General features: G+C 36.0%; 1 long non-coding RNA gene across 1 annotated transcript in view; it reads left to right on the top strand.

Annotated features, from left to right (window-relative positions):
* The first annotated feature begins 1591 nt into the window (after window positions 1–1591).
* LOC144579906 (uncharacterized) overlaps window positions 1592–13389 on the top strand; it is a 535694-nt gene continuing 523896 nt past the window's right edge. Inside the window, exon 1 of the long non-coding RNA XR_013528563.1 lies at window positions 1592–1710. This is a non-coding gene — a long non-coding RNA (uncharacterized LOC144579906). The remainder of the gene's footprint in view (window positions 1711–13389) is intronic.

Genomic DNA, 13389 nt, shown 5'->3' on the forward strand with positions numbered 1-13389 from the left:
CCTTTTATAATGAGAGATAACATCTTTATACATATATTCTTTTTCTTTTGATTTATTGGTTTATTCCTAAGAATGAGATTTCAAGGTCTATGGATGTAAACACTTTATAGCTCTTGATAAGTATTGCCAAATTACCCTTCAAAGAATGATGTTAGTCTTTGAATGGCTTTCTATGCACTTACTCCGATGTATACTTAATTGCATGTGCACAAACTTGTTGTATATCACTTAAGACAAATCTTCTTCTGTCTTTTACACTACTCTGATTACATTTTTTAAGGATACATTAAATTAAAATGGTGATAGACCATCTCCTTTTTTTAAAAGCACTATTACTTCCAAATAGCCCTGTAAAATTCTCTTAATTCTAATTCTAATTTAAGTAATTAGAAATATATATATATATATATAGACAATGGGTGACATTTACTCCTTCAAATTCTGACAATATAGAGAACATATGGTAATCATATATTTTGAAGTATTTGGTGTCCCAGAAAGGTACAAAATATTTTTTTGAAATTTGTGTTAGTTCCATAAGTTGTCCGAAAGTCTGGCCCCTTCCCCTTTGTTCTGGAGCCATTCAAGTCCCTGGGTTTCTATCATGCAAGAAAGCAACAGGGATGAAACAGGACAGTTATTAGACTTCCTGTAATCCTAATGCTTGATGAACAAACTAAATTTGATTCAGAAAAATGAAAAAAGGTAGCTTTTTAACATATTAAGGGTCATCCAGCACTTCATACCTGCTGTTAAAAGACCCTTAATATCTTTAAACAAAGACTGAATGTGTTACATTTTTATAGTGTAATATAATTTATAAGACTATTGAAATAATTATAGTTAATATGTGCCAATCGCTCTTTTAAATATTACACATTTAATCCTTGTATTAATTTTTGATATGAAACCTTTCAAAGTCTTGGGGAATTTACAATAATAAATATTCATTTTTTCCCTCAAGCGTCTATGGTTGTCTAGCTGGGCTCCAGGAATGGCTGGCCTTGGCTCTGGGTGTGGGGTGGGGTTTCATCTGCTTTCCCAGTGCCAGGAGCTACCTGGAGGCATGATCTTCCCATGCAAGCAGGGAGGCCTAACCACACAAGCATGTTTAAAACCTCTGCTTGCCTCACATTTGCTAACATTCTGTTGGCCCAAGCAAGTCACCTGACTAAGCCCAACAGCCTGGGGCTGGGACATATTCTTCACCCACAGTGGGAAATGCAAAATCATTGGGAAAGACTGTGAGTGTCTAACTATTAAGGAGTGAAGAATTAAGAACAATAATCCAATACATCAGAATCCTCAAAGCAACTGTGCAGATTGTCTACTGTTAATGTACTATCATCTCCATCCCCTATTTTATGTTAAAGGAGCTGATAGTATTACATTTTGGGAGAGAAGCCTAGGTACATTTCCCAGAATCTCTTGCCAATGGAATTCTGGTTCGGATTCCGTTAATGAGAATCACTTGGGTTATTGAAAGTGGAAAATTAGGAGAAGGTGTTGCTGTCTGACAGCAGGTGGGCAGATAAGTAGCAAACGTTAGTCATGAGGTTCAGCTTAATTTCTAGGCATTCCTTTGTGAATCATTTGCTTTGGTGCTGCAGGGAGCTGACATCGTCAGCGGAGGTTTGCTGTGATTCCTTCCTTCTGCCTTCTGACCTCTGGAAGACAGACCTTTGCTACCACAGATCCTCCCATAATTTTGTAAGTACTTGTCATATTTTACTGTTTAAGACGTCATCAATTCTGTCAAGAAAGAAAAAAAGAATGCTACTAATAAGACTAAAATTTTGTATCTTTAAGACTTTAATTCTATACTTCAAATGGCTCTTTTAGAATCACTTAGACAAGTTTTCAAAAGTATGAATGCAAGTATGAGCACAATACATGTGTTATTTCTGAAGTACATTCACATTTAGAATTTTGCTTTTGTGAATCATTTTTTCTCGAGTTAGAGGCACCTGTGTCTATATTTTCCTAACTCTTCGGGAGGCATCAGGAGAATTAGTGAAGGATTATTTGTTAAAAGAGTGCTCTACCATTATGTTTTGCCTTTTCTTCCAAGCCGCTAACGACTATTCTGAAAGTTTTGCTGTTTATTCATCTTCAAAGAGTCCTTAAATTATTCAAAATATAAGCATTTGAAATGGTTTAATAAGCAAATAGGAATGACCATGAGATTCTGTACTTCTCAATGAACTTATTCTTTCCCCATCTTAATGTATGTTCCTGTAATGCACCAAGAATGAACCTAATTACTGGTTGTGTAGGGCTCCTGCGTATCTGTTCTGGAAGATTTTGTTAGCTCAGTGGCATTCTGTTAGTTTTGAGCATATTTTTGGGTAAATATGTCATTTTTGGCTACCATTTTGTAAATACATGAAATTAAATATAAAATGCATAGAATGTACAACACCAAGAGTGAAGCTAATACAAACTGTGGGTGAAGTGATTTGTCAATGTTGGTTTATTGATTGTCACAATGACACTGCTGCTGCAGAGTATTGTTGATGGTTAAGATTGTGTGTTGTCAGGGAAGGAAACTGTGCTTTCTGTTCAGTTTTGCTGTGAACCTGAAACTGCTCTAAAAGATAAAGTCTACTAAAAATGATCAATTATATATAGCTTTGTATGTATAGGCTGTTTTTGTATTCCGTGTCATGATCTTGGTCTCTTCAGCATTGATAGTATAAGCACTGAAGTTTCTTTAGCATCCCATATTCGACCAAACAAACTGCTTTATTATTTTTCTCAGTTGAATCATATGTTGCCACTAATTAACTAACTTCTGTTTATAGTGAGAAAAAGTTTCTGACAAATTCATACTTAGGGCCTGGATGATGGCATGAATCAGTCACACAAGCCTCTTTTTCATCTCTTCTGGTTGATCTGATAATTTTTCCTGCCTTCATTTCCCTCCTTAATTCAACTGAAAGCATAGTCTGAGACAAAGATATGAATACATATTTAGGACTCGATCACTAGAAGCAGTGAGTCTCTAGGAAGATTAACTTCATCCTTGGGGCATTTACTGTCCCCCACCCCCCACTTCTAGGCTCTCTGAGGTAGAAAAGCAAAGGTGCCTTTATTGTTTTGAATAAAAAGAACAATGATGAAGAGAAAAAGATGGCACTGGATAGCATTATGCTGATATTGTTCTTTTCCCATGTTACTTGCCAGTTCAAAACGTTGAGACAGCATGATTTTACAGAATATGCTTTCCCATTCTGTATGCATTTCTGCCTCTTTAACAACTCCTTGGAATGAATGCTTTCTGTCTATCTCAAGTGTATCTACTCTTACATTCTCTGATTCACTCCAAACCCCATCTACCCATAGTAAATTATTTTTTATTTTTTATTTTTATTTTTTGAGACTGAGCCTCCTTCTGTCACCCAGGCTAGAGTGCAGTGGCATGATCTTGGCTCACTGTAACCTCTGCCTTCTGGGTTCCAGCGATTCTTCTGTCTCAGCCTACTGAGTAGCTGCTGTTACAGGCCAGCACCACCATGCCTGGCTAATTTTTGTATTTTTAGTATTTTTAGAGGAGACAGGGTTTTATCATGTTGGTCCGTCTGGTCTCGAACTCTTGACCTCAAGTGATCCATCTTTCTTGGCCTCCCAAAGTGCTGGTATTACAGGTGTGAGCCACCACTCCCGATCAGCCTATAGTAAATTATTAATAATTTGGCAATCTCATGTGGAAGTCAGCCCCTAGTGAACATGCATTTATTTGGAAGAGGCTGTTGTTCCTGATCACATTTCTGCACAGCAGTTATGGACTGTGGTCACTCCACCCAGGCATTGCCATCCCATGAGGCCCTGCTGAAGCAGTCTGCCAGGATCAGCCTTATTCTTACTATGTCCAAGATGTCTTAGGGGCTATGGGGAATTTAAAAAACTCTGTGTGATAATGGCCAATTTCCAGGAGTTTAGAAGCATGCTTGGGAATAAATCTGTACAAAAGGCAATTTACTAAAGACAGCAACTCAAACTCTGGGAACAATTGAGAGAGAGGAGAGTGTAGGTGGACTGGAACGTTTTGGAAAAGTCCCACAAGGAGGCCAGGTCTGAACATGCCCTGAAGAATGGATAGAATTTGAATTGGGCAAGTCATGTTGAAAGGGCCCCTGAGGACACATACTTTTTGGGGGCTGAGACTTTCAAGAAAATGTCATTTAAAAATATGATCTTATCCCTTTCTGGTAACCAAACTGTCTAGTAAGTTTGTTGAAACCTGTAGGTACCAATGGTATGTTTGCTTAGTAAGATGGTAACTGACTTTTAGCAATGTCCTTGGACAGGCTTGGTGGGTAGTTGGACATGGGGAGCTCAATTTCTGAATGCTTGGCTGAATGCTCCAACTAAGAGCCCCAGATACAGAGAAATCTATAAAGGAGAAAAACCTGGTGGCTCAGTCCCTGGGGCAGCTGGATGTAGGTTGGTCTGTGCATGCTGGTCCAAGCCATTGTGTCATTTGTTTGGGAACTTGCTTAAGAAATTGCTGTCCTCGCCCTGTTGGATGAGGCTGAGCAGCTTTCTTGGGTGGACCTGCACTCAGGGGAGCCAAGCCCTTGTCTTCATCTTTAAGAGAGAGCTGTAACTGTTTTCCCTTGGGCTATGGTGGATGGAGTTAGGGGGTCTAAGGGTGTCTGGGAGGGGCACTAAAACTTCCCTTTGTTTACTAATCCCTTGTGAGTCTATATTGTCTGTAATTTCCTACTTGTTAGAAGGAAAACAGTTTATTTTCAACTCCAGGGGCTTTGAATGACCTACAGACACTTTTGGAAGGCACTGTGCTTGGGTCTCAGACCTGGGGTCAAATCCTAATGTTGCCACCAGGTGAAACCACCCGTGCTTCTCTTCATTCTTATGGAGTCTTGGTTTCCTTTTTTGTCACTAGTGGGTAATCATATCTGTCTCATAACGTTGTTGGAAGATTAAATAAAATCCTGAAGTAAAGCCTCTGGCATGAAGTTTTAGAAACATCAGTTCTCTTCTAATATAGCTTAGTATGTCAGTCATGATACCTGATACTAAAACCTTAAAACTTCAATTTAAACTTAATGAAAAAATAAGATATTTATGCACTATTTAAAAAAAAACCTGAGAAAAAATTTTTAGATTTAGCTAAGGAATTTTGAAGATAGAATGATAGTCTTATTTCCCAAATGCAGTTGTTTCAGTGACTAGTTTATTCACTTTATATAGAAAAAATATGTCATATAGAAGAAGTAGCTTTTGTATAAAGGCATCTGATGAAATGCAGCTAATTAAGCACATAATTTGGTACAGACTGTGTACCCAATATATTTTGGCACATAAAATATTTACTCTGATAGACTTAAGCTGTTGCTCTGAACTGGGTCTGAGTTGTTATTGAGACTGAGTGTTTTTAATCTAGCAAACGATAATGACTTCATCACTTCTGACTTTGTGTGTCTGGTTTCAGTACTGAATGAGATTTTATTGCTGTGCTTTTAGCTTTTGTTAAGAGTGCTTGATAGATTATTGCTACTAAGATCTTGCTTTTGAAAAGAACATTAAATACTTAATTTATATTTAAAACTAAATTCATGCTAACCACAAGAAAGTCTCCTAATTATGAAATTTCCTCATATTTTCAGTTTTATGTGAAAGCTCTGAACTCGAACAGCACAAACAGTGGATTATCTCAAAGTTTCTTTTCAAAATGCTTTAATGTTTTCGTCTGTCTCTCCCTGCTTCCCGATGCATTGGCTTAGGACGAAGGTACAGTTTTGGTCATGTTTTAAGCAGGTATATTTTGAAGGAAAACAGCCATCACCCTCTGCTTTCCACTCTTTGGGTTTGTTTCAGTTTCAGGTTTTCTTAGTGTGTTTAAGTCTACTTCATGGTCCAAGCTCTGGCTAGGTTTTCAGAGACGTGAGTTTTACTTTAGTTTCCTTCATTAAGTTTTCGTGTGGTTTTTAGAGGTTCTGGTATTAGATTTGTGACCTCAAATCAGGGGAATGAGATAAGGCTTTGCTAATGTTCTCTACAGCGCAAGATGCTAAATTATTTCCACCTGTAGAAGTCCCAGGTGCTGTAGCATTGTGTTTCAGCACAGATTCTGCTTCAATTAGCCTCGGATGGGTGTGGTGATGAGTTTCTTTGTTTCCAGCAGGCTCCAGGTGATGCTAAGTTTGTTGGTCTGAAGAAAGAGTTTAGTGCACAGATTTTTAAACTTGACTGCTTGGGCTTGAATTTCTGTTTTAGTGTTTATTCGCTGTGTGACTTTGAGGAGAACATTTAGCAGCTCTATGCCTTCATATTGGCATTTGTCACAATAGGAGTGATTAAAATGTCATTTAGCTCCTAGGGCTTATTTAAGGAACAATTGATATAATATGTGTAAAGGATTTATCGCGTGATAGCAAAGCAATGGCTGCTAATCCATATAGTGTATTTTTTCTTTTTCTGGTGAAAATAGCTTCTAGAAAATTAGAAGGGGAAAAAAGGAGTCCTAATATTTATTTATTTTTACTTGAGAAACATTTCACCACTACTTGGTAACTAACCATTCCAGTTTGTCTGGAACTGCTTTGGTTTAGCACTGAAAGTCTTGCATCCTGGGAAATCCTTCATTTCTGAGAAAACTGGGACAACTGGTTATCCGTATGTTTTATGTACTTCTTTTGTAATTTTCATAATAATCTCTAGACATAGCTCCATTACCTGAATTTCACAGATGGGCTGATGGGGCATGGTTAGTAAGTGGTGAAGCCTGTATTCAAACCTGCCTTTGGGTGACTTCAAAATATTTGTATGCAACATCTGTTGTACATTCAAAGGTCATTCCTGTATTCTTAGTTAGTCTTTCAAAATTTATATCAGAAACATATTTGGTTTATAATAAGATAAAGGAATAAAAGATCTGTAACTTTTATAAAGTTATTTTATTAAAAAATTAATACTTAAATAGGAAATACACTGGACACACCAAATTATGAGGCTGCCCTAATCCAAAGCCTGAAGAAAGGCAACTCATCTCAAAGATGTGCTCTCTCAACAGTTGGGTTGCAATGGGGCTGGGAAGCAGACTATTTAGATAATTTTGGGAGAAAGTGGAAGTTCGGGGGAGGGGGATAAGGCAAATTGGATTGTATTACGTTTTTCTTCCTGATTTTTTTCTTTCCAGTCTTCTATCAAAAAGCCTAGACTTGTGTTTCTTACCTTTTCTTCATTTTTCTGTCTTTGTAAAAGATTAATTGGAGCAGACACAATTGAGCTTTGTCAAGTGGCAATATCAGGGGATGTCTGCGCGTAAGAAAGTCCTCAGATTATCCCATTACCCTGTCTCTGTGACAGCCAAAGAATCATATCAGCTTGAATCTTTCCTTACTCTTCATGAAACAAATGCTGTTAACTCCAGAAATACTTCTGCAGATATTTCTCACAGTATTTGTCCAGTTTTACTAGTAAGAAAGTGACTGCTCACCACCGAAGGAATTTTTACAATGCTTTTCATGCCAGAGTTTTCTCAGTTGGATGTAGCCATAATGAACCCACCCCTGGGCAGAAGTTACATTTTTTATGTTCCCAAAGTTGCATTGGATATAACATTTAACATAAAAGCTAAACCATTTAAAAATTCAATAAATCAATACATAAAATATGACTATGAATAATAAAAATTATTTCCAGTTATCTTAAAATCTGTAGAATCAACATTTCAAAGCAAGGACTATTTATTATATTTATTTATTTCTGTATGTTTCTAAAACTATTTTAATGTGTAATGGGTTTAAAATATGTAAACCTGTATTCCAACACCTGTTTTTTTTTTGACAAATATTTTAATAGAAGATAGAATTGAAATGAAACTGTTATCCTAATTTTTTCTTTTATTCAATTTGTCTATAATCTTAAAGATAAAACCTATGAGTAAATTATTTTTTGCCAATAAACTGCAATAAATAAATATCACCAAAATTATTGAAGAAATAATAATTTAAAAAATAGGAGAAAAGTTTAAAATTATTCTGTACTAGTGGTTCTCAAAGTGTGGTTCCTGGACTAGCAGTATCAGCATTACCTGAGAACTCGTTAACAATGCAGGCTTGTGTGCCCCATTCAGGACCTATTGTTTTAGAAACTCGTGAGTAGGGCTCAGCAATCTGCTTTAATGCATTGGTGATTCCAATTCACACTCAAGTGTGAGAATCCCTGGTCCAGAACAGTGTCTGATGGGTCATTATGATAATGTACCATTAGCATTGGCTTGAGAATTAGAATTTAAATTGATGACTCATAAATTAGACAATCTTTCTCCCTCTGCCTTCTAGAGAAGTGATGACCGTTGGACAGTGTAGTGTAATGAAAAAAATTTAAATTGTAAAGTGAGAAGATCTAGTTTTCAAGCTGCAACTTTGTATATGCAAGTCACTGAAGTCACTTTGAGTCAAGTTTCTAATATATAAAAGGGGGTAATAATAACCCCCCTGCAACTTAGTCTCATAGACTTGTGATCAAATGCAGAAGTGCAGTGAAGGCGATTTAAAAATTACCAGTACTATGCAAATGTTACTTTTCATAAGCACATTTCTGCCAGTATGATTGCAATTCTTAAAAGTTGACTTTCTCACCTCCCCACTCTTTGCCCTGTGAAATTTAGTTATCTCTTTAAATATTTTTCCAAAGCAGATATTGAAAAAAATTAGAGACGTTTTGAATAAGAAAAGAAATCAGAGTTCTTGCAAATTATTTTATATATGAGATGGTACATATGAATCTTTTTTTATTTCATGAATAGTCTTTTAAGCTTTTAATCCACCATGTAAAATAAAGCAATAGTACACTTCAGTGGTACCATGGCAATAATAATGCACTTGGAATGTTAAGTGTCAAATTTCCCTCACATATTTCAAAAATTGTTTTACATTTTTCTGGTTTAACCTCTCTTGACATCAGTGAACTTGAGGCTTGTAATTGAAGGATAAGTGAGCAAAAAAGCAGTTAAGTGATAATATATCCATTTCAATTCCTGTTTTCTGGACGGAGACCTTTTATGCTAAGTTCATGTGAGAGTAAATTTTTATGACAAAATTATAACCCTCAGATAGATATTACTCAGGCAGGCTGAGATCTGTCCTGGTATAATGGATTTTGTGACAATGAAATGCAAGAGAGTTTCCAAAAAGCTTTGCCTAAGAAAATTCTGACAGTAGCCTATATATATGCTGCCGAAATTTTCAGGATGCTATTATGACTCATTATAGAAAAATGGCTTGGTATTTTAATCATGAAATACAATTTTGTTAAAAAGGAGGAGAAGGACGTGTAAAGGCATAATCTTTGAAATATTGCCATGTATTCATATTAGTCTGTTTAGAAAATGTAGCTTTCAAAACGGTTTTACGCAATAAAATCTTCCAGTTTGGAAGGATCCATGTATTTCTTTCCCATAATTTGAGTTCCACCCATAATTTTCTGTATGTCACCAACTGAATGAAAATGAGGCATCTTCTGCAACCAGAGGTAATCAAACTTTACATCATTCTACATAAGTTTGTTTTTCCCTAATGATAAAAAACTGCTCCTTTTTTCATTTCGGTGGGTTAATTTTTTTGAGGGAAATATGAAAGGATCCTTCAAAATATTATAGCATGCACAGTTACAAATATCACATCAGTTGTAAGGACCACAATATTATTACAAATACATTTGCAGAATTTAATCATTTCGTACAATTTCGAGATAGTTTTCCTAGTTTTGATCAGCAGAACTGTTTTACATTTTCCAGCCATCTTAGGGAAATTTTATATTTGCTTCCAAAGATCATCATAAAACAAAGAAGAAATCAATAGTAAGAAACAATGAAAAAGGAAGCAAATGACTATAAAAACAGGAGTGCCAGAGTTAAAATTAATTTTTACTTTAATGTGTGAAAACACGGTTTCAAACTAATTTGGTTTTGCATTTAATTGTGCTTAAAACTTTTGAGGGTCCATAATTCCCATATTGTAAGAATCTGATGGAAATTCTGCACACAGGAAAACGTACACATGCATATGCACACATTACTTTACACCCCATTGTCGTGGAACTTGGTGAAGAACCACACTTGAAAGCAGCAATTGCACCAGTTGTTTTGATACTGTCCAACACTTACCTCAGCAGGAACCACCTGAGCCAACTCCTTTTAAGACAAGTGTACTTTGTCCCAAATACAAAGTGGAAATTAGGGGGTTAACTTGGTGAGCATCTATTATCTTAAATTTTAACAGAAAGCTAGGATATAAGCAGGGCAGGCAAAGGGTGAGTGTCTTGCTAGATATCATTCAGTAGTAGAGTCAGGGTTCAAGCCCAAACCTCCTGATTTCCAGCTCTGTGATTTTTGCATAACACTGCATTATCCTCCAAGGATTTCCATCTGGGACACATCTGAAACTGTTGTACCAGTTGCTTCTGCCTTGATTAGCATCTCTGTCTGGTGAAGTCCTAAAAGGCCCAGGCTCCTTTTGTCATTTTCTTTGCTTCAGTTTTCAAGATCATCTGTGGTCCAAGATGACTGCTCAGTGCCAGCCATCACAATTATATTGCAGCTAAGAGGAAGAGAGATAAAAAAAGAGCCAAAGTATTCCAGAGGTCTTTGAAGTTAGCTTTCGGGACTTTGGCATATGATGCTTCTTCTTACAACTCATAGACCAGAATAATGCAATTATTGAACATTGTCCTGTGTGCATTCATTATTTCATTTATAAGAGGCACAAAAGCTTTGCACAGCATTTTACTTGAGTTAGTATGCAGTTTAATATTTCTTTTCGCAATCAGAAAAGAAATTATCTGAGTGATTAAAAATAAAAAATCATAACAAGACTATTCCTCATTCTAAGTGAATAGTTCGTGAATGGCATCCCAGAGTATTTTGCTTCTTTGACTTTGTATGAATTGTGAATTCATGTGAATTAGTTAAAATAGTAAAACTTTATTTTATTTGTGAGAAAACTGGAGTAGTCAGTCCTATGATTCTATTTGCAAGGAGTTTTGGAAATAGAACCTTTATTTGTATGGCCATATGCCTGGTTCAAAATTGGGAGACCTATTATTAGGAAGAATAGAATGAAGAAAGAGGGTAAGGAAAAGAGGGGAGATTTTAGAGAATAATATGCAGTGTCTAAGGTTCAGTAATCAGGCAGTTTCTAGACTCCATTGCTGCTTTTAGATGCTCAAATAAATGAGTATTTAAGATTTCTTGCTGCTGCTTCTGCTGCTTTGCACGATTTATATCCTGGGAAATTTAACATTAATTTAATACTGCAATACTTCATTGTAGATTTGGGGTCCAATGCATATTCTCTTCCAGAAAACCTCCCATTTCCATTTTCTATATTAAAGGTAAAATGTTAGTTTATAGCACTGGATACCACATGGTGGAACCAGGAAGAGTTCTCTGTCCTTCACCTTTTCCCATGTCCAGAAAAGCCCAATGTCTGTCCCTTTGTAAAGGTCAAAAGAATTTAAACTTTGTGTGTGCAAAGATAAGGAGGCTAGGGGAGAATATGAGAATAGAGAAAATTTGCATGTTTACAGTGCTGTGTTCTAAGTTTCTTTGGGGGTTCCTTCTTTATTTTTTCATCTAAAGAAAATCAGGCATAGATGTTGTGTTAAATGAGAAACAGATACTCTTGTCAGTAAACCTAATGTTCACTTAGACAATGAGCACTTCTGTGGTGAAGTAACATATCCAATTGTGTCAAATGTGGGGAGGGGACCTCTGATATGACATTTAAAGGTAAGTTTGGAGTCATAAGGCTCATTGGAAAGATTTATTTGCATTAGTAAAAGTAATAAGATGTTTCATTTTTTCTTACAAGAGAGATGTACGCCTCAGATGTGCACCTCAACAAATAGATAATGCTATAAAAGAACATATGTTCAAAATATGAAACAATGCCTTGAGTGAATTTTATAGTAAGAAAATTGGAAAATGAATGATTTAGATGTTTTGTGGTAAGACATACTGTCAAGAATGTACACAGTATATATGTGTCTATTTTATTTTATTTTTATATATACACATATATATTTTGTGTATATATGTATATACGTGTGTGTGTGTTGTGTGTGTGTGTGTGTGTATTTGAGACAGAGTTTTGCTCTGTTATCCAGGTTGGAATTCAGTTGCGTGATGTTGGCTCAATGCATCCTCGACCTACTGGGCTTAAGCATCCTTTCACCTCAGCTTCCCAAGTAGCTGCGATACAGATAGGTGCCATCACTGGCTATTTTTTTTTTTTTTTTTTTTGTAGAGATAGGGTCTCACTTTGTCACCCAGACTTGTCTTGAACTCCTTGGCTCAAGTGATCCTCCCACCTTTGCCTCCCTAAGAGTTGGGATTACAGGTATGAGCTGATGTGACTGGCCTCTGTCAAGAACATTATTATTTGATAGCACAACTTGTAACTTGGGTACAAAGCCCTTTTACCGATAGATGAGAAATAATAAGGGAAGAATCACAGTACTTACCACTCAAACTTTCTCATAAATAAGATGAAATTTTAGTTTTTTAAAACTTTAATGTAGGTATTTGTCTTCACATATTTATTTTCACAATTTATATGAAGTCAAAGAAGTAAATGCCCTCAGATGCCATTCAAAAACTATTCCATTAGGATGAGATCTTGATAGGAGTTTTTATTTTTAGCATCTCAGGCTAATTTTTTTTCTGATTGAGAAAAAAATATTAAGCTGCATAATAATTCAAATGGTGTGTAAAACTTCTGTATCTTTATAAACTGAATAATGGATGGACACGGGAAAATATTCTGCAATTGGATTATCTCTGTTATCTCCTCCACCTCATGCCTCAATGGAATTAGAGGTATTTATATGAATTTTAGGGTTAGAATCTACTTCAGTCGTTTCTTATTCGAGTAAGTGTGAATAAGTATATAATTCCCATATGGCATGTATAATACAGCAAATTTATATTCCCACGTTCTGAAGCTAGTTTGGAATGCTAAATATTTGGATATAGATACCATGTTTTTAATGAGACAGTATAATCTCACAGCCGCAGTTTTGTCTTCTACTTTCTTGACTCTGTCACCTTCCCCTCCTCCCCTTGTAAAGCAATTTTGTTAGTTTACATTTGTTTTTCCTAGACAACTTTGCATGAGAAGCTTTGATCTACCGCATGATTATCAGAACACACTATCATCTTGCAGCTTTGATGGCATGCTTACTTTTATGGGTCCTTAAAGGATTCATGAGGCATGTCCCAGATTCTCAGGACTTTTCACGATCCTTGAAAACTGTGTCTAGAGTGTTCTGAGAAGTAAGTTTACTGAAAGTCAAGGAACTCTCAAATTGTCCCTCAAATTATGGTCAGTCCTGTGGTGAGCATCTCCGTCTGGATTT

Source organism: Callithrix jacchus, chromosome 17, assembly GCF_049354715.1.
Source record: "Callithrix jacchus isolate 240 chromosome 17, calJac240_pri, whole genome shotgun sequence".
Taxonomy (NCBI): Eukaryota; Metazoa; Chordata; class Mammalia; order Primates; family Cebidae; genus Callithrix; species Callithrix jacchus.